Below are 26,673 nucleotides of genomic sequence, written 5' to 3'. Positions count from 1 at the left end.
CAGTCAGGACGAACAAATAATGAGAACGAGAGAAGCTCTCTCATACTCATTACAGTTACATTATATTACTTAACCCAAACCTTTGATTAATAATGGTAGTTCATGGCAACAAGATGTTAGGGAACTCTGACAAGTTTTCATACTGGTTATACGAGAGTATTGTTACCACATTCAATATCCATTGAAAGTAATACAATAGCTGTTATGTAGTTATAGCTATGTAATGTTCAGTATATATTTTGTTTAGTATCTTTCAATGGACATTCAGATAAATGCATTTGTATGACTTACTTTGAAATCATTCCCTGTCGTCAGCATTAACATTCCCTTAAGATTTCAAAATCGATTAAAAATACTAAAATAAAATTATCTCTGAAGATTATTAATTGAATTCATTGTGATACGATTTCATGTTTTGGAGTTACTTAATAGTGCAAGAAATTCGTGTCATCAAAGTATAAAGTTAAATAATTGATTTGTAATACTTTGTCTCGGTTATAGTATCATAGTTTTCGCATCATAGAAGTAAGTAAGAGTAAATTTAACCGATGACAATGGAAAAACTAAAAATAATCAGCTGTTCAGTGAAATGATAACCTTTGATAGAGATATGTAAAGTTTGTTGACTAAATGGAAATGTGTTTGCAAGTTCATGCATTGTTACTAAAACATTAATTTTTCTGTAAAATACTTAAATTTTGTTTTAGAGAACCAATCTTTATGAGGGAATCCATGGAAGTTTGCTAACAATTAAATATTGTCTGTAATTGTTTGTGTCATTTCACTAGTTGAACACAGCATTTTCCATTCAGGAAGCGAAGGTAATGCACGTGGAATGTTTTTTTAAACAGAGAGACGAATACAAAATCAATATCAGCTCATTACAATCATTCTTTAACTGTTTATGTCTGCTTAGATAATTCAAATCCAAGTTTGATGATCATTTTATTATGTATGTAAATTTGTGACAATTTAATAATCCGAAATAACTGGGTTTATCAATTATTATTTCTTAACTTGCGGAAAAGCGTATAATTTGTACTACCATATATTTTTACTTACGTTTCTTATGCTATACGCATATCCTAACAACTTATCCTATATTTCATTATCCATTTATTCGCACTGTTCGTCTGGCCGCAAGTTACTCCAGTTGGATCGCAGAAGTATGCTAACAAGGCGAGAGAAGTATTATATTGCTGTTATCAACTGTTTTATGCCATTGCGTATAACTAAATAACAATGTGTCTGAGCCACTGATATGTTTTATTGAAGCCTGCATAAACAAAGTTATCAACATCATCAAAAAGCTTTAAGGTATAAAATCAATGACTAATCTACACTTACGTCTTAATTACTTGATTATTTGCAAACAGGCTGGTACGAGTTAGTAATTGCATCTATTGGCATGAAAAGTCTTGTCTTTTTTTCAGATTTGAATCATTTTCTCTAAAAGGAATTACAATTTATGCAGTTGTCTGTTATGATACGTAAATACACTTCATAATTTTATTATGTAAATGCACTTAATAGGTAATTTCGCCTAAATACACTTAATATTGCCTTTATGTCTTCTAAAATTACTGCGACAGCTTTTCCACAGTGGGGAAGTTTGTTTGTTTGTTTTGTTTGTTTTGGGTTTAACGCCGTTTTCCAACAGTATTTAAGTCATGTAACGGCGGGCAGTTAACCTAACCAGTGTTCCTGGGTTCTGTACCAGTACCTGTTCTCCGCAAGTAACTGCCAACTTCCCCACATGAATTATCAGAGGTGGAGGACTAATGATTTCAGACACAATGTCGTTTATCAAATAGTCACGGAGAACATACGCCCCGCCCGAGGATCGAACTCGCGACCCCGCGATCCGTAGACCAACGCTCTTACCTACTGAGCTAAGCGGGCGGGCTGTGGAAGTTTGAAAAGTACTTGATGTAGTAGTCAATCGTCTTAAATATGACACAGTTTTGACACTCGCCGTCACTATCATGACATTACTTAGTCAATTACTGTTCGGCTATTCCAAATTATTAACAGCAACAAACGACAATGTCTTTTTTTTTGCACTGTTGGAACGGTTTCTGGTATTATTGTTTTCATCAAACTACATGGAGATGTACTTGAATGTCTACAGAAAATTCAACTATCTCAAGGAAAGAAATACAAAGTCAATCTGACGTTTCCAATATGTCTGTTACCACTAGTATAACAAGTTATAGGGAACACTAACTACAAAGCTGTAAGTCCATCTGCATTGCGGTACACATAAATAATTTCCGTTAAATCAGTAATGTTTATATCTTAAATAAAGTATAAAGAGGCTAATATAGACTAAGAAGTAGCCATTGACTCTCTTAGAGAATTTATTTTTAAACAGGTATGCAAAATCATTTTAGTATTATATAGGCAATTGTTCATGACTTTTTTTTACGAAACTGATGGTTAAATAGATACTCTTAACATGTTATTCTTCAGATGTGTAGGGGCTAATTACATTGTAACAGAATTTGTCATTAAACGTAAACATGACTATTTTGTGTAAGTTTTTCGTTTTTGTTAGGTTTAACTTCGCACTGACACACATATAGGTCATATGGATTTGATGGTGGAGGAAGGCCCCCCCCCCCGGGTTTCCCTCCTTGCATTATTCCATCACGAGCGGGCAGCTGGGTCAAACTACCGAACTTTCAAAAGCCAGCTGGATGGCTTCCTCACATGAAGAATTCAACACCCCGAGTGAGACTCTAACCCACATCGTTTAGAGACAAGTGATTGTAATAAAATTTGAGAAGTAGTATAGTAAGTCATTGGCCTTAACCACACGACCACGGAGGCAGAGGCATTTGACTGCTTCACTGTATTGTAAACGCACAAATATATAAGTATATGCGTTGTTCTATTTTCGATATCTTTTGCGTGTATTTTGCAAACAAAAAATTGTTAAATAAAAATAAGTTTCATTGCAATTAGTGGGATTGCAGAAAACATTTGTTTATTGTTGATATATGGCATTCTAACAAACCTTTGGGAAAAATATTTACACAAATAGAAGATAACTGAGACAGTATACATTTCTTCCAATATTGTTCCGAACTATTCAAGGTTAAATCTTGTCGAATAATCGCGAATTAGGCAATCCAAACGTCTATCAAAATGCTCTAATTGAGCAGTACAATCTAATTAGATAAAGTTCATGACTGCTTTACATCATTCAAAGGCAACACAGTCAGAATATTTAGCTTACATTTGTAGAGTTTCTATTGTAATAGAAACTTGTATAGAGCACATAGCTAAATTTCACCATGGGAAAATAAAACCCATTTTACTTTTGCCTGATACTATAAATTGTAAATAAAACAGAATATATTATTAGTATTAGACCTTTCTAACGTAAACGTAATTACGAAACGGAATACTGAATCCGTAAAATTTTAGGCTAATTTGTGGTCTATAGGAGACAATTTCATCCAAAAGTAATACAATAGTATCTCCCTTAGACCATTATTTGTAAATAACATTTACGGATTCAGTAATCCGTTTCCGATTTACGTTTACGTTAGAAATGTCTATTTAGAACATGTATTTGTCCTAAATTAAACACATTTTTTTCTGCCTCATACAATTACTGTTAGAAATGGCTTTTATCGACATTTAACCTCTACAATAATTAGACAAAAATGCCAAAAATGGAATGTTTAATCAGTTTTACGTGCAAACATGGCTGCAAAACGTATAAATATTTATATTTCGAATTTTGTTTTAATTTCTAAATTACGTTTTCGTCAAACGCCTTATAGAAACTTTGGATCTATTCTAAAATATGACAGAAACATTATCTATGACTAACCAATTTCTGTCAAATCGCATTTTGTCAAATAAATGCAAATGTTTGATTACACAAAATGATAAAGACACATTTATAGTATGTGTCCTCACTGTACGTGATTTCCTTATGAAAGTTAAGACGTTCGTAAATTATGTCCCTTTACAGAGAAAACGGAAATGTTAAGATGACGAATACCATCAGAACAATAGCTGGTACACTTTGTACAGACCTAGATTTAAAGTACCATTTCCACATCAAGGTAGGCATCATGCGACATTTAAATGCACTCAATATGATGCCTCTGCATTGATTCCGATTAAACTTTTTTTATTTTAGTATATATCTATGAAGTATTTAAGTTCTTTTCAGAGATTCAATCTTTAAGAACATGTGAATGTTTGGACACAAGCTTATTTGTCTACACTTATATTGTGTGATTTAAGTCGCAATGTATTATGAATTCAGGAAAACATAAAATTATAATGCATATTACTCAGACTTATACTTGAAGGGCACAGTCACGTCGGAATAGAGAGATAAAAATGTCCGCATCTTTACCGCATCATTATGTACCATGTTTAATTAAGTGTTTATGTGTCAGCTGTTTCAAAGAACGTGGACATTTCAATTCCTGTTTGTAATATGAAAGTTAATGTCAGTCTGATAGTCTATTATAACTGGCTTTATCAATTATAATTTCTTAATTTAGGAAAACCTCAACTGGAAAAGCAAAGAATTTGTACTACACATACATATTTACTTACATGTTTTCTGCTATACGTATACCCTAACACTTTCTCAGTTAACTACATTATCCTACATTTTATTATCCATTTAATTGCACTCTCCTTGTGATCGCCAGTTACTCCAGAATGATCGCATTTCGATACTGTCGACTTCCAGTGAGAGCGAGGTGTAATATTGCTGATATAAGCTGTTATTGGTTTTTATGCAATTGCGTATAACTAAATAACAATTAGTCCCAGCCGTTGTTATATTTTTATTGAAGATTAAATAAGGAAAGCCTTATTTTATAAAATTGCAAAACGTAACGATAGGGAGTTATCTATTTCATAATAAAAAGCATATTTACAAATAGGCTGGTGTGAATAAACGCATCTATTTGTACGTATAAAGAAAGTCTTAGACTTTTCTTTCTTTTTTCAGATTTAAAACATTTCTCGAAAAAGAAATTAAAGACAAGTAGTTGTTAATTTTAATATGCAATTACACTTAACAGTCCCGTTTATGTGTCCTAGAAAGACTGCGACAGATTGTCCGCAGAGTGGTTTGAAAGTTCTTTAATGTAGTAAATCTAGCTAATCGTCTGATTTTGAAAAATTCACTTTTTTTTGTTGGATTTAACGTCGCACCGACACATATGGCGACTTTCCAGCTTTAATAGTGGAGGAAGACCCCAGGTGCCCCTCCGTGTATTATTTCATCACGAGCGGGCACTTGGGTAGAACCACCGACCTTCCGTAAGCCAGTTGGATGGCTTCCTCACATGAAGAATTCAACGCCCCGAATGAGGCTTGAACCCACATCGATGAGGGGCAAGTGATTTGAAGTCAGCGACCTTAACCACTCAGCTACGGAGGCCCCTGCAAAATTCACTTCACTTCATATGGACCAGCCCGTTTCCGTCTACAAATATGTGGTCAGGTTTCTGGAAGACCCATATAAGATAATAGAATTGTAAGTGAAGCGAATCATCAACATGATATCAAACGTTGATATTATATTCGAGAACTATTACACAGGGGTTAATATGTCTCTAACAGAAACCACTGGTTTACTTTGTACTTTGCAAGGTTTGGTGAAGTCATCGCCAATACTGAATTTGATACTTTCTAGTTTACTAGATCTTTTTGAAGAACAAAGCGGAATTAGCCGAATTGTGAGAAAAGTCATAACTGTTTTTCATATTGATTATCTGGCTACGATTAGGCAACTCTTTTTCAAAACACTTGAGCTGCTTCTTCTCTTAAACAATTGGTCAATCCTAAGAGAAGAAAGGTTTTGTAATAACATACCGTGATAAATTGCTCGATAGGGCTACATATGTATGTGAGCAGTACACCTATATTTTTCAACATTTCTATGCTATTTATAGAACACATTGCCGGTCTACAAAGAGCACCTGCTCGCTCGGGCGATTCTTTGGTTCTCTTTAAACATTGAATAAGATATGATACTTAGATAGATGGATCAGATAAAAATATTATGTTTTCCGATGCGATTTGATAAAAGACATTGTGTCTAAAATCATCATCCTCAACCTCTGATTCTTGTGGGGAAGTTGGCAGTTATTTGCGGAGAACAGGTTTGCACTGGTACAGAATTCAAGAACACTGGTCAGGTTAATTGCCCGCCGTTACATAACTGAACTACTGTTGAAACCAAACACAAACAAATAAATACCCAAGTTACATTTTTATTGATACAAGTGATCTATGATACTTATTGTGAAAAATGAGAAACAAGTTTCTCTAATATCTTAAGCGTTATTTTAAAGTATGGCGTACAGTAAACAGGCTGATACTAATAGTTCATTGCCTTACAGAACTATATCTACTGACACTGAGTTCATCTCTTAATCACACGTATTCATGTCTGAGTATTGTCACTGCAATTAATATTTCACTCGTGTTATCTAATCATGCTAATACTGCTACATCCTATGAGATCGCTTTGTCTGTCTGGGTAAGATCATTAGCAATTCCAGAATGACCAAAGTTCCGCCATTTGCATAAATGTACCATTAGCTGACCAGAAGACTCAGATATACGGAAGATCAAGTCAAAAAATGTTACTTAAAAATATTTCACTGAAATCTAATCTGAATTTCACTGTATGGAACAGAGATTTCTTCAACAAGTAGAAGTTGAGTCTTTTGCGACATTTCCGATGATAAACTTTAAACGTAGATTTCGGGATTTTGTAATGATTTTTTTTAAGAAATACGGAGAATGTCGAAATGGTTTTCAGAGAATACATCATTTGGCGATAGTCATTACAGGCTCATTGCCTTTATATATTTTCCGGTTATGTTCAAAATAGCCCAAATAGTTGATTATATACTGATGTCAATTTATAACAAGTTTGAGCAATATAAAATTTGAATAGAAATTAATTTGGAAGAATAAATTTTATGAAAATAACCTTTTTTTTGTGAAATAGACTCGTTTCAGTATTTCAAGCGTGACGGGTGTTATACTGGTAATTTCTGAAAGACTGTGGGCGCAACGTACTCGTATAAACTATTGTAGCACACCTTACAATGGACGGATCCAAAACTGCCAATCATAAATGTTTACATAAAACAGACTGTCCAATCAGGACTGTCAAATACGACTGACCTAGTTTACACAATAGACCACGTGCGTTTTGTTTGTGATACCGCTTGTGAGCAATTGACCTTGGTATGAATAGAATAACAATACAGGTAGGAGTTAGATGGAATTTATCGACAGAAACTGCCCTGTGCATTCACAGAATAAGGTAATGACGTAACGCTCCATGTTGAGCTGTAACCATTGTAAAATTGACTAAAAATACACTCACATGTACTTTAAATTGTGCGTTTAATGTAATGCCGTAGCTGTATGCGCATAACTATTTTGTTGTTTCGGCCCGAACCATTTATCAGGCAATTTAATTACGCCATCATTCCCGGTTTATCATACGTGCAGAACTACCTTAGGAGAAAGCTTTCTGCTATGTAGCGATAAGGTCATTTGACTTTCTTCACATTTTATTTACATGGCAATGAGAGAAATCATACACGTCACCAATTTTATTTACGGACGATTAATTGGCTATACAAGACAACGCCTAATTAACATTTGGTACCACGTATAGACCAAATTTAGCTGCAGTTTTGTTCATAATAGAAAGCGACCATTCAGCAAAGATACGCTAATGCCAAAAGTCTTTATATATGATTATATACTCAGTACGTTTTTACTTGTTATCAGTCAAAACAAACAATGTGACGCTTCAAACATAAAACCTCTACGGTAAATAAGGATTAGATTTAAAAGTCCTCTTTGAGCGAGGCCGTAATTGGAAAGTCAGACACTTCCACAATACGTCGTAAACTGTTGTATTCCTCAAAACTTCCAAACTGTAGCAATCTATCATAAATAATTTATATCTCAAACTTCCACACTAAAACAATACAGTCATCATAAAAGATTTATATCTCAAATTAATGCGAATCAGCAACAGTTATGTAAGATCAATATCTGTAGATTAGAAACCTTCCTCGAGGGAATACTGCTCGCCTTATCTCAATGCTCGCATTGGGATTTTATAAACTATATTATACCAATCAAGTCTAGAGATATGGGATAAAGAATTATTTCTAAAATTCACCAAAATTTCACATCGCAGTTTCAACATGAAACATCCGTTATAACATACTTTTATTGTTTAAATTGAGGTATTTCTGCATCTCTGGATTTTTTTTCTACAAATCAAAATGTCATTAAACCCTAATACTTCAAAATGCCCAGAAAATACTGAGAAAACCAAGCAGTTTAAAAACTTCCTAGTTCCTTATATTGCAATATCCAAAGTTCTATCAAGTAAAAAATTAAATCAAATATAAAAATAGATATACATCTTTCTAAATAATTTACATTTGTGGGAGGTAATTACAAAATTTTACAAACATACAAACAACAATAAATACATCTCTAAAAGGGAGTTAAATTAAATAAATTCCTAACAGAATATTATTATGCGAACGGTTCAAGATGTCATTAAATGTTGCTTCAATGTAATTGATCACCTTAAAACATTATGAATACATGGATTGTCACTAAACAATAAATAGTTTTACAGTAACTATGAGTCTCAGAGTGATATGATTGACACCTCACATAAAGTGAAAGACCTAAAACATTTCTTGTTTAGAAGAATGGCCTAGAGTTCATGCTAGATATGCAACAATTAAACTTAACTTTATCAAGCCAGGGGACATAAAATGTCATCTTTTTATGAATAATTGAAAACGTGACTAGGAATGAACCTTGTTTTTGTTGTTGTACAATACAATGGTTGTGTTATTTCTAAAGATAAAAGCAGTATTTTATTATGAACCACTTTCACTTGGGGAGAAACCTGCTTCCCTGGCATAAAAGCTTTTGTACTTCTACTAAGTCCACCCAAGCCAACCATGCTAATTGATCAATATGCTCAGGTCAACAAGATTCTAATACATGCTCCCTGATAAGATAAGAGGCATGTTGCCATGACAGTTAAGCTTTATCCAAAATTACGGAAACTGACCAATTAATATTGTCCTTTACTGTTTAAATCTCAGTATGTTTGTCTTATCCGATTTATGTCCTTATATAATTGGATGTCGGCTGACTTCTGAAAAAAAATCCACTAGGTACTAATCCTTAGACTGAACGTTCTACAATTATAACTGGATACATTTCTTTGCCGTTAAAACGTGAGTAAGAGGGTAAAGATTCCTAACTGTTTTCTTGCCTTTTGAATTATGTCAGGCCCTTAAAGACGAGCATTGGTGCCCGCTTGCTGTTCTCTTGTTGAATGATTAATTCTGTAGAGTTATATTTCTAACAATTAAAATTGGCACGTTTTGTCTTTCAGCTATTAAAGTACCAGCTGCCTTGCCGACCAGAGAAGAGAGGGACCAATTCATGCCTTTTTATTGCGTATCCATTCATTGATATATATACTATACATATTTAATGGTATTAACATATACAGTCAAACCTGTGTTAAAGACCATCTCTGAACAGAGACCACCTGGCTCTAAAGACCACATTTTTCGTCTCCCATTTGATCATTTACAGTGTAATTTAACCTGTGAATAAAGACCACCTCCCTACAAAGACCACATTTTCGCTCGCCCAAGGGCGGTCTTTATAGACAGGTTTGACAAGAATTACCAAATGCCCTTTATTAATTATTATTATTGTTGTTGTTGTTATTATTATTATACAAGATTTAAACTGGTAAAACGAGGACCTCCGTGGCTGACTTCAAATAACTTGCCCTTCATCAATGTTGTTCGAGTCTCACTCGGGGCGTTGAATTCTTCACGTGAGGAAGACATCCAGCTGGCTTACGGAAGGTCGGTCGTTCTACCCAAGTGCACGCTCCTCATGAAATAATGCACAAAAATGTATCATTGTTGATATCATTTAAGGCTTAATACAAAATCATCCCTACTGGAATCGATAATGTCATTTTTTTCTGATTTAACTCAGTAGAAAGTAGGCGATCCGAAGTAAACAGGATACGGTGTCAGCATGACAAATGTCATGCAGTGATATTGAAATTGAGGATTTATGTGATTAGCCTAAAAAGCAGTTCGAACTCTGTTCTATCACAACATCTGTCAGGAAAATGTTGCGGTGATTATTGTAGAGAATAAATGACAAAAATAGTGGATGTGACAAAAATAAGAAAATATTGCATGAACTTCAACGTTGTACGATTCTTTAGATAGTGCAGTGTTTCAACAATATAAGCGCAATTTAATGTTTGAGGTATAAACAGACCCGCAAGTATGGAACGTAATAAGGGTGTAAGGATCCATTCTCTTTTTCATTTATACATGTACACACACATCATTTATTGCGCAAAAGAAGTAAACATTATTATAATAAGTTTAATGTGGTTAGGTAATTTGTAAAGGCGTTGATTTTGTCGTTGCTACGCACTGTTGCAAAGGGATGCAGAGTAATTATTAATAATACATCAGTAAAATAAAACATGTTTCTGTACATGTAGTATAACACCGTAGATTGCATTATCTTTCTTCTGTGGAAACATACTGAAAATAAAAAATTTGTCATTTGCTCCAGAATGTCTTACTGGTAACATTATGACTTAGTGTGACTTCGTTGGTTACAAGTTATGCCTGTGTAATACTCGTTTTATTAAAAACTAGCACTTTCTTAGTCCGTTTGATACTGTTTGTCTAACATTTATCATGCTGTTTGACAGAATAATAACAAAGTAATATTTTCAGTTTCTAAGTAACTAATTATATAATTAATATAAAAGCAAAATATTACATATATTTCTGCTATTTAATGGAACAGATATCAACGGCGACTGAATAGAACGTACAAACTATACAAACAACAAGCAACTACAAATATATCATTAAGAAAGATCTATTCTCCGGCAAGGAAAACGAACCCTAGAATGCCATTCTCTTAAAAAAGGAAAAACGTAAAACGTGTCTCAAAATCCATTTCAAGAGTGTCTCATTATGTTGACAGCACCATGAAATCGGGGAAAACTTTCATCGGAAGGATATATATTCAATTTAGGAACAAAAGAATATTCATTGGCACAGATGTCAGGTCCATTGGCAACGGAAATAACTGCCATATACAAATAAGATCAAAAAGAAAAGTGATTAATAGCGGACTACAGAAAAGTCATCGGGTTAGTGGCCGTTCAGAAATCATTACTGAAACCAGCGGTATTTCCTAATTAACAAGAAAATGGCTGCAGAAAGAGCAATACTGGTAAGATGATTAGATTCATTATTTTAACGCTAACCAGATCAGTAAGGCTATGTTTTAGAAAAGTGAACAATCATAGCTCAAATCTACACTATGCAGCTATGTACATTCGTCAGACTTACACATGTAACCGGTATATAACACAGATTTTGTATTGACATCAAATGATATTCAGGTAGTTAACGGCTGTAAACTGCTAATCAGAGTGATGTGACTACGCAGTTAGCTATTTAAACACAATAAAAAGACATGAATTGATTGGACAGTTTCAGTATAATTTCCAAGTCATTAATATAACGAAAATTTCCAAGCACATTCTAACACATCGGACTAAGGTTTATGAGTTGATGGTGAGGGTAAGAATTGTGCCTGAACCTCTGAAAAATACAGAGGGGATTAATTACATATCTTTCTTTGTATTCCATATGCATATGTTCTTAAGCGCATTCCTGATATTTTATGGTATAAACAGATATATGTACCAGGCATAATTAAAGACTCTTTAAACTTGCAAATAAAAGACGAAAATTGAAATGGTAATGAACGATACCAGAAAAAAAATAATTGTTAGATGTGAGTAGTATTTAATCATATATTTACTTTAAACGAAGGAAAACTCCATCTTCCTCAGTTATTTCTAATTCAGTAGTAGGATTTGTTTTTTATTTCATAACTTAACATTTTCTTAAATTATATAAAGACCTTGTGTTAAAATTTTTAAAACGTACATGTACAATATTCTGTTCCTCTGATAACAAAGTAAAAGTCGTAAATCAAAGTTATTGAACTGTTTATAGTATTTTAGGCCTAAAGCTACCATTTTGCCGACAGGTTAGCTCACAATCTAAGACATTACATAGTGTTCATTCAAAGATCTTCCATAGGGAAGTAGGTAATAATAATTCATTAAAAATCACTCTTTTATTGAATTTTCGGCCACCTGGCCTTTATCAAAACATGATAAGTCATTGATACAGCTATGTAACATCCATATTATAATACTTGTTTTGTCTCAATGACGTGACGTCATTTCCTGTAAACACGACGTCAAACGACGTAACGTCACTTCCAGTATTATTTCACATGTGTCTGTCACTCAATTAATGTGTTATATTTAACATTGCAACCATGTGGAAATTTCGTTGCAAGCTTCTTCATCCATTTCTCCTCTATTATCTGTCTGTAAAGGCGGCCTTCATGGTATAACTTTTGCAGTACTACCACCTGCAAGTCCCTTTCAGTATGACCTATAAAATGACGATTAATAGGCTTGTCAACCTGTTGTCTGATATCACGCAAATGTTCACTTATTCTTTCTTTCAGACTCCTCTCAGTTTCCCCAACATATATTGTTTTATTGCATGGTTTGCATATCAATCCATACACTAAATTGGTATCACTACAACTGGTATGTGTTACTGTCTGGTATGTGTGTCTCTTTGTGGTGTCAGCTACCTCCCCTTTAAATATCAGTAGGCAAATGTGGCAGGAACATATAAAGATGACAGTAATAGAAAAAGTGAGGATGACCCAAGAGAGCGCTTCAAACTACGCAAAAAGAGCTACTTTACACCAAACAAAGGTAGGGATATGTGGTTAGACCTATACATAGAATTGATCAAGCATGATATAGTTAATAGTTTGAAGAGATCAGGAAACTTGAACATCTCACGTGATGAACAATCTGCATTCCAGTCATTACTTCATAATGATGATATCATCATCCGCCCAGCTGACAAAGGATCAGGTATTGTTATAATTGACAAGGCGGAATACATAAACAAACTCTATGCAGAAATGAAATCCAATGAATCTTACATGGAAACCGAAGAAGACCTCACTCTGAACTCTCTTAAAATAGTTAAGCAGCTAGTGAACAAAATGTATAGGGAAGGAGCTATATCAAAAGAAATGCAGGCATACCTTATTCCACGATATCCAAGGGCAGGAAAATTAAATGGCAACCCAAAACTACACAAACCTGGTGCACCATTAAGAACCATCGTCAGTGGAATAAACACACCAACTGAAAAATTAGCAGAGGTAGCTGAATATGAATTGAATGAATATGTCACGCAGTCACCAAGTTACTTACGGACACAACAGATTTTATAGACAAGATTTCACAGATTAAACAGCCCATTCCAAGTGACACCATTCTCTTTTGTTTTGATGTTTGCAAACTATATCCATCAGTACCAAGAGTTGAGGGCCTACAGGCATGTGAAGAGGGGTTGACAAAGAGATCTAAGCCAATAATCCCAACTAGATATGTCCTACGAATGATAGAAACTGTACTGGACAACAACAATTTTAATTTAGGCCAAAAACACTATGTACAAACTGACGGAGTAGCAATAGGTTCGCGACTAGGAAAGAATTTTGCATGCAGCTACATGCGGAAGTGGGATGAACAACTGATGAATTTTGAGGTGCAGCCATGGTTCTACAAAAGATTTATTGATGATGGATTTGAACTATGGACAGGTGGCATTGAAAAGCTGAAGCAATTTAGTGAATTTGCAAATAATATTCACCAGAACATAAAAGTTGAACTGTGATGGAGTCATCAAAAATTGGAATTTTTAGACACGCTGGTTAGGTTAGAGAATGGTAATATCTATACTGAATTGTACAGAAAACCATCAGACAAACAGCTCTATATACAGAAAACTTCATGTCATCCGGCACATACCAAGAAGGCATTGGCCTATGGCCTAGGTATAAGAATTAAAAGAATTTGTGAAAAAGAACCTGACTATATCAAACACAGAGGAGAACTGAAACAACAGCTAAGAAAAAGAGGATATAGTGGTAGAGAAATTGAACAACAGCTGCAACGGGTCGATAAATTAGACAGGCAGGAATTATTAAAAACAAAAAAGAAGACTGAACCAGAAGAAAAGAGGGTCCCATTAGTGCTGACCTATTCCAAAATGTTACAAGATATACGAAACATCCTGCGAAAACATCAAAAAGTACTCTATAATTCAGAACGTATGAGAACTGACTTCCAGGAACCACCATTGTTAGCCTTCAGAAGAGATAAAAACATTCGTGATGTATTGGTACATGGCAAAACTAATAGAGCTTTTAGATCTTCTCCTGATATATGTTCCTGCCACATTTGCCTACTGATATTTAAAGGGGAGGTAGCTGACACCACAAAGAGACACACATACCAGACAGTAACACATACCAGTTGTAGTGATACCAATTTAGTGTATGGATTGCTATGCAAACCATGCAATAAAACAATATATGTTGGGGAAACTGAGAGGAGTCTGAAAGAAAGAATAAGTGAACATTTGCGTGATATCAGACAACAGGTTGACAAGCCTATTAATCGTCATTTTATAGGTCATACTGAAAGGGACTTGCAGGTGGTAGTACTGCAAAAGTTATACCATGAAGGCCGCCTTTACAGACAGATAATAGAGGAGAAATGGATGAAGAAGCTTGCAACGAAATTTCCACATGGTTGCAATGTTAAATATAACACATAAATTGAGTGACAGACACATGTGAAATAATACGGGAAGTGACGTTACGTCGTTTGACGTCGTGTTTACAGGAAATGACGTCACGTCATTGAGACAAAACAAGTATTATAATATGGATGTTACATAGCTGTATCAATGACTTTTCATGTTTTGATGAAGGCCAGGTGGCCGAAAATTCAATAAAAGAGTGATTTTTAATGAATCATTACATAGTGACTCAAATATTTATTTGAGAGAAACTTTATCAATTTATAAATAAACTTGAATACCAGGAAATATCTCAACCTACACATAAACAATAATCATATATTCCGAAACGTTTTTTAAACCTATTTAATCGAATTAATTTGTTGCAAGACTGCGTACAAATTGTTGAAATGTGGTTTAGAGTACCGCAATGCACATGCTGTTATCAAATAAAAGAAATTACTATAAAGTGCATAGCAATATGTACCCGAAGTTTTTAAAACCTGCGTAGCAAATTAATGGTAACTTACATTACATGCAAGTCAACAAGGTCAATTAAGAGCTTTGCAAAGGTTTCGTAATTGTGAAACCTGAAATTCCTCATTTGATATTGATAAGGACTTTAACTTTCAGTTTAGTAGTTGCTAATGGTCAACTTTATGTTATGTTATGCCAAAGTTAAGATTTCAGATTAAAGTGTAATAGAGCTGATGGTCCTTGCCTTAAATGACAATGGTTACATTAACAAGGTCAGAATTTAGAAAGAAGAAAACAGATACACTCATAAAAACATTAGTTGCAGGTAAAATTGATTGAACTATGTTTTCTATTTCGCACTGATTACAAGCATTAATAATTCCTATTATTACCTTATGAACGAACATGTATATATCTGGTGACATTATACCATGGATGGTTTCAACTGTCAGACAAATATTGTCGTTATGCTGTCATTTATCTGTGATTGTAATCATAAATGACCCATTATTTCTCTTTATTCTGAAAAAGTGTTCGTTCAATCAAGTTAGCTTATATTTATAGTCTCCTAATGACCCCATTTGTATTGGAAAAATGATCTGGTGCTCACAAATACACATCCTCTTGGGAACATAGAACTTATATAGTATCACAAATGACAGTTACTTACATTGATATGTATGCCAGTCTTGCAAAAATGAATTTGCATGACTTAGTATGACACATTTCATTACTAAAACATATAAACGTGTGTTATTTCATTGCCATACGAAAACTCATGTCATCACGCATACCCTTCAATATTTCACATATCAAGGGAACATGCCTGTTCCTTTGCTTTGTACACGTACCCTGAATATGGATTTTACAACAATTCTTATCAATTGCAATAGTATTAATCGAACGTTTAGCAAAACATTTTTTAATAAAAAAAATATTGTCCTCATAGATAGCATATACCTATATTGGAATTTACACAATCACATTAAAGCGTTTTGTATCAACGCTTATACAGAGATTTATATACACTGGTACTCTATGATATCAAATACCTATACTGGAATACACAAACTCACGTTAAAGTGTTTGTATCAACGCATATACAGGCATTTATATACACTAGTGTGCTGTAACAGTTTCTCAGTTATCAAATGAAATATCAGATAATACAAGAAGTTCAACATTATTCTAACTGAAAAAAAATACAGTATATAAGTGATTTTTCCTTGTGCATTCTCATGTCCAGTTATTCTACAGTTAGTTTTTTTATGTCTTTTTGCAGAGAATCATAGATTGGGAAGTATGTTACATTCTTCATATTGGCTGCAATTATTGAACTAGTTTGTTACAAAAACAAGGCAACTTATCATCTTTAGCATTAAGAAAATATAACATTGTAATATTAAAACCATTATATACCATTTCCGATAAACAAAATCTTAAAGAGCATTATTATTTTTCCAGGAACTAATTATTTGAACTGATATTGTCAACCGATGTAACTCATTGCAGACTTGGAGCGGTCTTCTGCGCATGCCCGAAAGTGATTATCAGTTGTAGCGCACGGCAAAAATATGCATATTTTTGCATGTCCGCATGCATTTAGTGTACAATACTCATAAAATACTGACTAAAGGTTAGGGTTAGTATCACCATGGTTACAAAATATATACATTTAAGATATTTTCGTTCAAATTTAGTTAATTCGGTATGTACCGGAGCCTGTAATTTATACCGGCGCTCCAAGTCTGCATTGAGTCACACTCATTGTCAACTCGAAGTGTAAGGTATGCTGTTTTCTTTGAATGTTTCTCATTGCAGAGTTGGTGCAGCTTTTCGGCGCATGCGCGGAATTATTATCAAATGGAACGCACGGCAAAAATACTCATTTTTTTGCATGTCCGCATGCATTTAGTGTATAATATGCATAATATATTGACTAAAGGTTAGGGTTAGGATCACCATGATTACAAAATATATACATTTAAGGTATTTTTGTTCAAATTTAGTTAATCCGGTATATACCGGAGTCTGTAATATATCACGGGCGCACCAACTCTGTATTTAGTCACAGCCGTTTTCATTACTTCGGATGACACTGGTTAAAGCAAGTGAGTTAAATGCCTTTACTAAAAAATTCTCAAACAGTACAGAGCATTAAAGAAAAAGTATGGATTAAGATACTCTACAGAAATGTAGAAAGATAGTAATTGCCTGTAGGCTGTATGCGCTTGCCTTAATGCGCCGCCATTTTCCATCTGCAAACACTGATAGATTATGCTTCATCCTGTAACGACAATTGTTATGATCAATATCTGTTTATTAGAAATGTATATTAAGGGAATACTGATAAACTTATCATAAGATTAATGAATTACAAGGCTATTAATATACATAGCTTCTCACTTAAAGACTTAAGATTTGAGTAAGTGTATTTTGTACACAACCAATAAACTTGAGTGCGAAAGTCTTCATCTTAATTCTGAATTCAGAATGTGATTACACTGCGCTAAGTAACGTTCAGTACAAAACAATGACACCTAATGTTACGTTAATAATTTCTAATGCCAGTATATTGCTCTTCTCATAATTTCAATTTCTTTTTTGTCTTGGAATTCTCTGAATCTCAAAATTTCGGTTATTTCGACGATATTTTCAAGCCACGTCCCGAAAACACGGGCATAAAATATCATTTAAATCGAATTTTGGTAATCAATGTCGGAGTTAAACGTTTGATCCCTTGAAATTTAGGAGGAGTTTTAACTGTAACCACTCAACAACAGAAAGGAATCGATTGAATAAACAACACGAATCGTAGGCGAATAAAATATTTGAAGCTAGACAGTGGAAAAGGTTTGCTACCAATCATGTTCTGCAGATAAATAAACACTGCACTGAAGTCAAATATTTATCAATAACTACACAATATATTGTGTTCCCAGCCGAATATGAATGGGTCACGCAAGGTTCAATCCCCATTTCGTCCTTCATCTCTAATTAATGTGGAGAAGTTAGCAGTAATTTGCATAGATAACAAAAGCCATGTAATGGCGGGCAGTTAACCTATCCAGTGTTCCTGGATTCTATATCAGTACAAACCTGTTCTCCGCAAGTAACTGCCAACTTCCCCACATGAATCAGAGGTGGAGGACGAATGATTTCAGACACAATGTCTTTTTTTTCAAATCGTGAAGGAGAGCATACGCCCCGCCCGAGGATCGAACTCACGACCCCGCGATCCGTAGTCCGATGCTCTCTCTATTGAGCTAAGCGGGCGGGTTCAAACAAACTTCACACTGACAGTATATTTGTTATAAATAAATTAATTGATAAAACATACATTAAGACAAATTCCGTAATTTTAACTGGTTTCTCGGCATATTCATACATTGTAACAGTTTTACAGTCATGTAAATATGACTCTTCGCACTTTCTAATTATCGAATATGGAGTCGTGTAAGAAAAATTAATATAAATTGCATTTTTAAGGCAATTTCTGCGGTACAAAAATGAACAAGCACAACAACAATCGTGAGATTCGCTGATCCAAACGGTTGAAAAAATTAAATTGATTATAGGTAAAAGTTGGTAAACTGAAGAATTATCTTTCTCCTTCAACCTCCTCCCTCACCCCCTTTCTACCCCTTACCACTTCCTCCCCCTCTATCTATATTTGGCATAAATCTATATGTGCTTGTTAGATTTTTGAAGCAACCCGTCTAATATTTTTTTCATTACAGCTTTTTTCTGTTGTTGGCCTACTTTGCAAATTCGTGACTCTGAGGCTGTGATAGTAGTGATTGTTACCTATTATCTTTTATATATATTTATATATCACTAAATGCACCATGTTTTAATGAGGTTCAATTTCCCTTTGTACTGCTTATCAGTTCGGAAATAAAAGTATGTATTCAAAGAAGTTATTTTTTCTTGAATCAAATCACTTATGCGTGTGTTCCATAAGATTACGTCTTCTGTTTGTATATTGTGTATGAATATATTGCATCCACATCTTGTACATTCTATGAAAAAAAGAAGGAAATAAGTAAGAATATACCCTACACAGTTAATTGAATAAATCTGATAGAAAATAGAATTACTGTAATGACATTTTATTGCACAAACAATTAATTATTCTGGTGCCAGATGGTCGATTATAAAATAAATAGAAACCATAGTGGTTGCCAATAGTAACAGAGGATAGTTTAACATTATAATAATAACAACAACTGTAGTTTCACGTATAAAGGTAGAAAATCGTCGATAATCGTAAACATGCTTTAGAAATCAATCAGCAGAAAGGTTTCTATCAGATCGCTAAAAATGTTTATTTACTAGTTAAGGCTTAATGTCTTGTTTGACGACTTGTTTACCGGGGAGTCTGATGCAACTGAAAGAACCTCCATGTAGGCCTTTAACTTGTTGCACTGTATATAACTAAATAAAAGCCAGCTGCTTTCATTAAAATGTAAAACAATATATATGTTTAGCATCTACGAGCTTATCTAGTTCCGTTATTTTGCGACAACGTTTGCCAGTTATACTGATCATTAATTATACTAAATAAAATTAGTAAATTTGGATTTTAACATGTAACAAAATCATGTCGATAACAATCTATTCAATCAAGTTAGTACAAAATCGCATCAATTTAATAACATTATTATTTACAGTATGCCCCTAGGTGCAACAAGTGCATCAAATTATATTTTCATGATAGAAAAAAAATGTATACCTGTCTGGTCGAACGTCTAATGAGAATGATACACAAATACAGAAGCCATCTCGTACTCATTACAGATACATTATATTACTTAATGACATATTCGTTTGATTAAAATATTGATAGGTCAAGGCAACAGGATGTTAGGCGACTCGGACACGCTTTCGTATTGGATTTTAAGAGAATATTTTTACCAAATTCAAATATCAGTGGGAAGATAGCTGATTCTGCTATAAAGCTCTTGATACAAAAGCATTTGCGAGGTTAAGTGCTTTCGGCTACACCTATTTGAGAGAAATAGTACTAAATGACATACCAGTCTAATGATTATTATTATTATTATTGATAATATTATTACTACTCAAACTATATCTATCTATAGCACTATTTACATGCAAATAAACATGTTCGAAGTGTATAATAAAATCAAAACCTAAATCATTAAAAATCAGAAACAGTGTTCCTCCGCCGCAGGAATAAAATACACTTCGAATCACTTGCTACCCACCACAACTGTTTTGTTACCTCGCCTATGGTGTTGGATATTTAGCATGTGCGGAAGTCAAGGTAGGTGATTCACTGAAGGTACCCATCAATGCCCGGAGGTACAGCTCAGGTCCTCCTCCAACATACATAACCGGATTGTCGCTGACTGAAGCGTCATTTTGTCGGCGTGATGGTAACCCAACAAAAATAGGATTAAGATTATATGTTTCACATTTTCATATAGAATATAAATCGGACGGTTGTAGAATATAAATCGGACGGTAAGCAGTGCTATGCAATGAAATGCTTTTCACCAGACTTAAAGCAATCAGTATATCAGCTTCCCATATTTTGATGGAAAGATCATTGCCTAAAACAGAACAGTTTATTGCCATACATCACAGTTCTAGTATCCGGCACAATTTACGCAGGAGAGTCATGTGACAACACTTCTATCACATCCTTAATACTGTTTATTTGCACGGTACTCTATAGTTCACTGATAAACAATTTAGCTTCCTCAATACGGGAGTTATAGTCATGACTAGGGCGGGAGCTGTATTGTTCTAAACATCTGCAATTTGTCTCATATGGTATTTTGATAATCATTCAAGAATGCGTACTATATTATAATCGTGATGTAACCAGGCAGATGAAAGAAAATGAGTTTAGTAACATTACCAGTAAGATACCGTCTGATATGACTAATTCTGCGAAGTTTTGTACATCCAGTCCGGTATAACGGTTTGATCTCCTGTCTGACATTGTCCAAGATGTTGAACTTATAGCTGAGTCACCGACCATCATTGGCATATGGCATTTATCTTGAGTTATACTTTAATGCAGACCATTTTACTTCTGTTTCTACGACCTGAGAAGTAGATTAGCGAGACAACAGGCGGTGCAATGTCTCCATCAAAGCTGCAAATTCTACAAGCTTTAAGGAGCTAAGATTCGTCTGGGTAGAATGTTGAAGCAGTCCGTGGCGTCATCAATTAGTAGCCGATTTAGTGTACACTATGTTGCTCTTGGAACCAATTACTTATCCCTGGGGCAAATTATATTTTATCAACACAGGCATCAATAAATTACCGTTCTTATGCACATTGTATGACAGCTATCATTTAGATATGACGATACTCAAATCAAGGTCATACAATATGAATAAGCTTGTTGAAGAAATAATATATCCCAGTCAGTGATTTGTCGTTGAATAAAATTTTAATTCATTGTCTGTAGTTAAGATGCGGAGGAGTTATATCGTGAGGGCACAACAGAGTGATATAATAATCAGCATCGTAACGACAAACAATGATTTATGCACGTACATGTCACAGTTTGAGATATAGTGTTTCGATACTAACATTGTATCAAGGATTATTATGTACGTACTTTCCAAAATCCATCAAATATTTGCCGATTTCTGTTGATTTCTTTTTTAAAATTCAGACTAGCTTTGAAACATAAATTCAGTTAACATTGTTAAGTCTAACATTAGTATACTTTATTCGAGAAGAAAAAAAAAAGATAAAGAATAGTAGTATGTACATCGCATGTGAAATGATTATAATGAATATGTATGTAAAACCGTAATTCATACCAACTAGTTGTAATTAATTATATCTTGCAGAAGAATAAAACGTTTCAATTTATACACAGTATGTCATTCGTAGCAGATTATATGTTCTTTACAAAGAAGTACAGTATGTGCTGACATCTTCTAATACCTGTTCGCAATATTGCAAAATGCAGGAATTCCAAACTATACTTTGTTTATCGATTAAGCATTTGGCCTAATACAAGTGTTCAGCAGAACAGTTGGCTCATTAGTAGCTAACGACAAGTTCTTCTGAAATCAATTCTTTGACACTATTTTCACCGCAAAGAGAAACCTTCAAAATGCTGATCATATGACTGGAAAATTATAACCGCCTTTTTATCAAACATCTGTTTGTCTAATAACTATACTATTTCTCTAATCAAATGTCGGAAACAGTTAACATGACGAAGGGTTACATCAAATATTGAAACACTGGACAAAAGGCATCATATGTCTTAATTGCACTAGTATTTTCTCATGAAAGTTAACATGTTAATTAATTCCCTTTACTGAGTAACTATTAAGAAATATTTAAGATGACGAATACTACCAGTATAAATGTTTCATCATGTCTGCATCGCTTTAAATGCATCTAATAAGATGTATCTGTATCGTTTTAGTGTATATCAACGTAGCGTTTAAATCGTATTTTAGAGAATCTATCATAAGGAAATTTGAATATTTTGACTATTTACTTAACTTCGCTACCATTTTAGATATTTTCAGCATTTGTTTTGTGTCATTAATATTATTTTAACAGTTTTAGATGCATTCTACATTCAGGAAGCAAACATAATGCATGCGAAATGTTTCTTTTTTTATTGAGAAATCATTCCAATTATGTTTAACTGTTTATACCACACCAAGTTTGATCACATGTAAACTTGACAAGATGTTAGTCAAAAATAACTGTTTTCTACTATGATTTTTTAAATGACAAAACAATTAACATTAAAAGCGTTAAATTTGTATTACTGATATTTTTACTTACGTTTTCTTTCTTTATCCTAACACTTTTTGATTTAATCACATATCCTACATTTCATTATCCATTTATTCGCACTTGTGATTGCCTGTTACTCCTGTAGATCGCAGAAGTGTACCTCCTAGCAATACCGCCGACTTGCAGTGAGAGAAGTGTTATATTGCTGTTATCAATTGTTATTGGTTTTTATGCAATTGCGTATAACTAAATAACATTCAGTCACAGCTTAAATTTACAAAATTATCATATCATCGAAAAGCATTAAGTCATAAAATTGAGTGACATGGCAATATGGAGTGATTTACTTCTAATCAAAATTAATGGAATATTTGCAAACTGGCAGATATGAGTAAACGCCTCGTTTAGTACAGTTGTCTTTTTTTAAGATATGAAAGAAAAAAAGGATAAATATCAAACAGGAACTGCCACTTCCAGTACAATGCAATCACTGCAAACGAAACTCACAGCACGCAGATGTGCTCGCTGCCAACACACACACACACGCACGCACGCACACACACACAAAGCAAACACACGAGGACAGAAACAAACAAATAAAGGAGCACAGCGTGGCACACCTAGGAAAGGTCAATGGCAAAAACACCACTGGGGAGCTTAAACCGGTTTATGGTTCGTTTTCAACCTTCCTCTTACCTCCATCATGTTCCAAAATCACGGGACAGTGTAAATAAAAGTAATCCCCGCCAGGTGAATCTCTAACTAAAGGCATTGCATGTGAAACACAAAAATGCTTCTGTATAATTAAAGCAAAGCTTAAGAACCAAAATCGTATGTACTCGATGCTTTTGCAGAAGACAGAGTATCAAGAGAAACACCTTAAGTCCAAGACAAAACAGATCAGGAGACAGAAATCAAAACAGTATAGTCCTGGTGGAATTTTAAAACTGCTTATCACAAAGTGCTCTCCCTCTTCCGTCAGAAGCGCGCTTGGATGTACTATGCTTCCCTGTGATGAGACAATAAAGAAGGCTTGCGGAAATGTTTTGAGAAAATCTATAAACAGGACTGTCACTATTTCATGAAATAAAAGAAAAATTAAAACAATCTGAAATTTTGTGAAAAATGGCGTGTCTAAAGTCATGCTAAATTTATAGCGGACAAATATTGAAAGGAGAATGCATGTCAGATATGGCCATCTCTTAAACCAATATGAGACAACATTCTTTCATCAAAGGAATTATACATTATATTTTCAAAAAGATTTCAAAAAATGTAATCGTAGAATTTACGGTTTTCAGCTCATTATATGGTATTTGATTGCACACTGACAGTAGCAGATCAAATCAAATGCGTTTATACTCGGTGCAAATTGTTTAAAAGTAAATATTTAGATACGACATGAGCAAAGCGTATTTGATGTACAGCAGACAATTACGCGGGTTATTAAATTAGAAGTGCAATTTTGCCAAAGAACGAGCGACAATTTTATTGATGCAGAGACGATAATCTTCTTATTACTGTAACAGGAACATCTGTTCGTATATGTTCTATATAAATGATATAAATTTGTTTTTAGCCTATACCTTTAACTTGAATTACGACGAGAGCGTGTAATGGAGACGGTAAATAATATTTATTTAATAAAGTAGACGTGAACATACAGAGCCGCATTTATTCGACAAAATGGCTTTGTTTTCATTTGTTTTCAAAATTCAAAAAGAAACTGTTAAAACACCCACTTCCAATTAGATAAGATATATTTGTCGATACTATATGTAAAAGACTGGCATTTGAAGGCAAACTGTAGCCGATATAAAGCTGTTAACTCTAACAAAAGACAATACATAGGAATTGATACCAAGCCAATCTATCACTGTAACAATTGATACTTTCTACAACGCACAGCTTTATCTGTTTTCATTCCTAGATTAACTTTTTGCTCTGGAACGAAAGATTGTCTGCTAGAGTTATTAATCATAAATAATGTATAAAGAATGACCTTTTACCGCTTACAAATGTATCACACTGACACATTAAATGTACCAGAGCAGGAAAATGATGCCATAATACCAGTAAAACGCGCTTGTCTGTTTAACATTCAGGCTAATTAGAATGCTACAGCATTTCCTATAAAGCAAGACAGCATGTTTTACTCATTAGATTTGTATGCTATTACCTAAACCGGAAGCTAATGAAAGCAAGTTGATCAGTTACGTTGGCTTTATTTCATGTTGCTTTCAGAGTTTTTACTGCATTCATTTTTTGTAAGAAGAAAGTACTAGTAACTGATTTTAGTCATACTTCTTTGCATCATAATTTTTGGTCTAGTTGCAACACGTTTGACCCTTAAAGCAGCATGCCTCCGGATATGGCTAAAAAATAATCTTTCTTTCAAATTGACGTTTGGTCCTATTATGAATATTAGAATATGAATATTTGTTTCAAACATATTTTAAAAGTTCCAAGTCAAGAAACAAAGATTACCGCGTCGGGAATCGAACCCCGGACCACCGCTGCAATAAAGACAATTTCCCATCGTCGTAACCAGTAGTGTTATAGCTGAGTAGTGAATAATGACTTCAAAAATAGATATTTATAATGGAGACAGTATACCTGGATTAAAAGCCATCTTAAGAAATATAGCATTTATTTCAAGATGTCTTAAATATTTTTTGTCGAACGATCTGGAGGCATGTTGTTTTAATCGAAAGGACTTTGATTCAAATCCCAGCATTTAAAATTTCTAGCAATTTCTTGAATTTCAGCTTCCTTACTTAGAGTCAAGTACTTATTCTTCCCAGGAAATTAATACAGCTTCGCGTGTATGGATGTAAACACCGGATGAAAAACAGATTTTCTAGGCTAAATTAGCCTGATAGGTCTTACCCAATTCTGTAAATGAAAAAAGTAATAATCTCAACACAAATGTGTATTAATAGGTACTTCTTTGCTATGCTTTGAAAATCTGACATTTGAGCAAGATAGTAGATTGTTTTTCAGAAAAAATCTCTTTTTGAAAATTGATCGGACAAGCTATAGAACGAGTACTTCTCACTGCGTCTGAATGGTATGTTTGACAGAATAAATGTTTGCTGGAAACGGTAATGCGTGTTTGTTAATCCCGGAAAATACAGAAAGAAAGAAAGGATCATCAGGAAATGCTATGCCAGTAGACAATCCTGACAATAAGATCAATCTTGTTAAGGTGAATACTAATTAGTTACAATCCATAACTATTTCCCATAGTTGAAAGGCTACTAGGTCAATTAAGTTATCTCGCATTTATAGTGTTCTTAGTCTAATCTATCTGGTTTTAATCTTTAATGGAAACTTATTCAGGAAACACCAGTAGGTTTCGTCTAAAGAAAATGATTGTTTCTATTTTTATTTTATTCTTATAGATTTATTTCGTTTATATTAATGACACTATTAAAAAAAAGATTATGTTATTATAGAAGATGATTTTCAAAACATTTTTACAATCAAAACAAAGCAGAAAGAACAATACGATGAATCTTTATGTAACGAAATGATAAATAAAAAAAATGTGAACAAGAAACTCCACGTTGGACATTACAAATTTTGCAATGTTGTAGTGCGACTTTCGTTTTATGCTGTATTTATC

The 26,673-nt window shown here is 33.9% G+C and overlaps 1 protein-coding gene across 1 annotated transcript in view; it reads right to left on the bottom strand.

Moving 5' to 3' along the window:
* Positions 1 to 23,212, bottom strand: part of LOC123528240 (G-protein coupled receptor dmsr-1-like) — a 52,472-nt gene extending 29,260 nt beyond the window's left edge. Inside the window, exon 1 of the mRNA XM_045307968.2 lies at positions 23,094 to 23,212. The gene's annotated coding sequence lies outside the window, so the exon portion shown is untranslated. The remainder of the gene's footprint in view (positions 1 to 23,093) is intronic.
* Between the last annotated feature and the right edge of the window lie 3,461 nt (positions 23,213 to 26,673).

This window comes from Mercenaria mercenaria, chromosome 14 (assembly GCF_021730395.1).
Source record: "Mercenaria mercenaria strain notata chromosome 14, MADL_Memer_1, whole genome shotgun sequence".
Taxonomy (NCBI): domain Eukaryota; kingdom Metazoa; phylum Mollusca; class Bivalvia; order Venerida; family Veneridae; genus Mercenaria; species Mercenaria mercenaria.
Note: the sequence above shows the minus strand (reverse complement) of the source record. Positions and strands in the feature narration are given on the sequence as shown.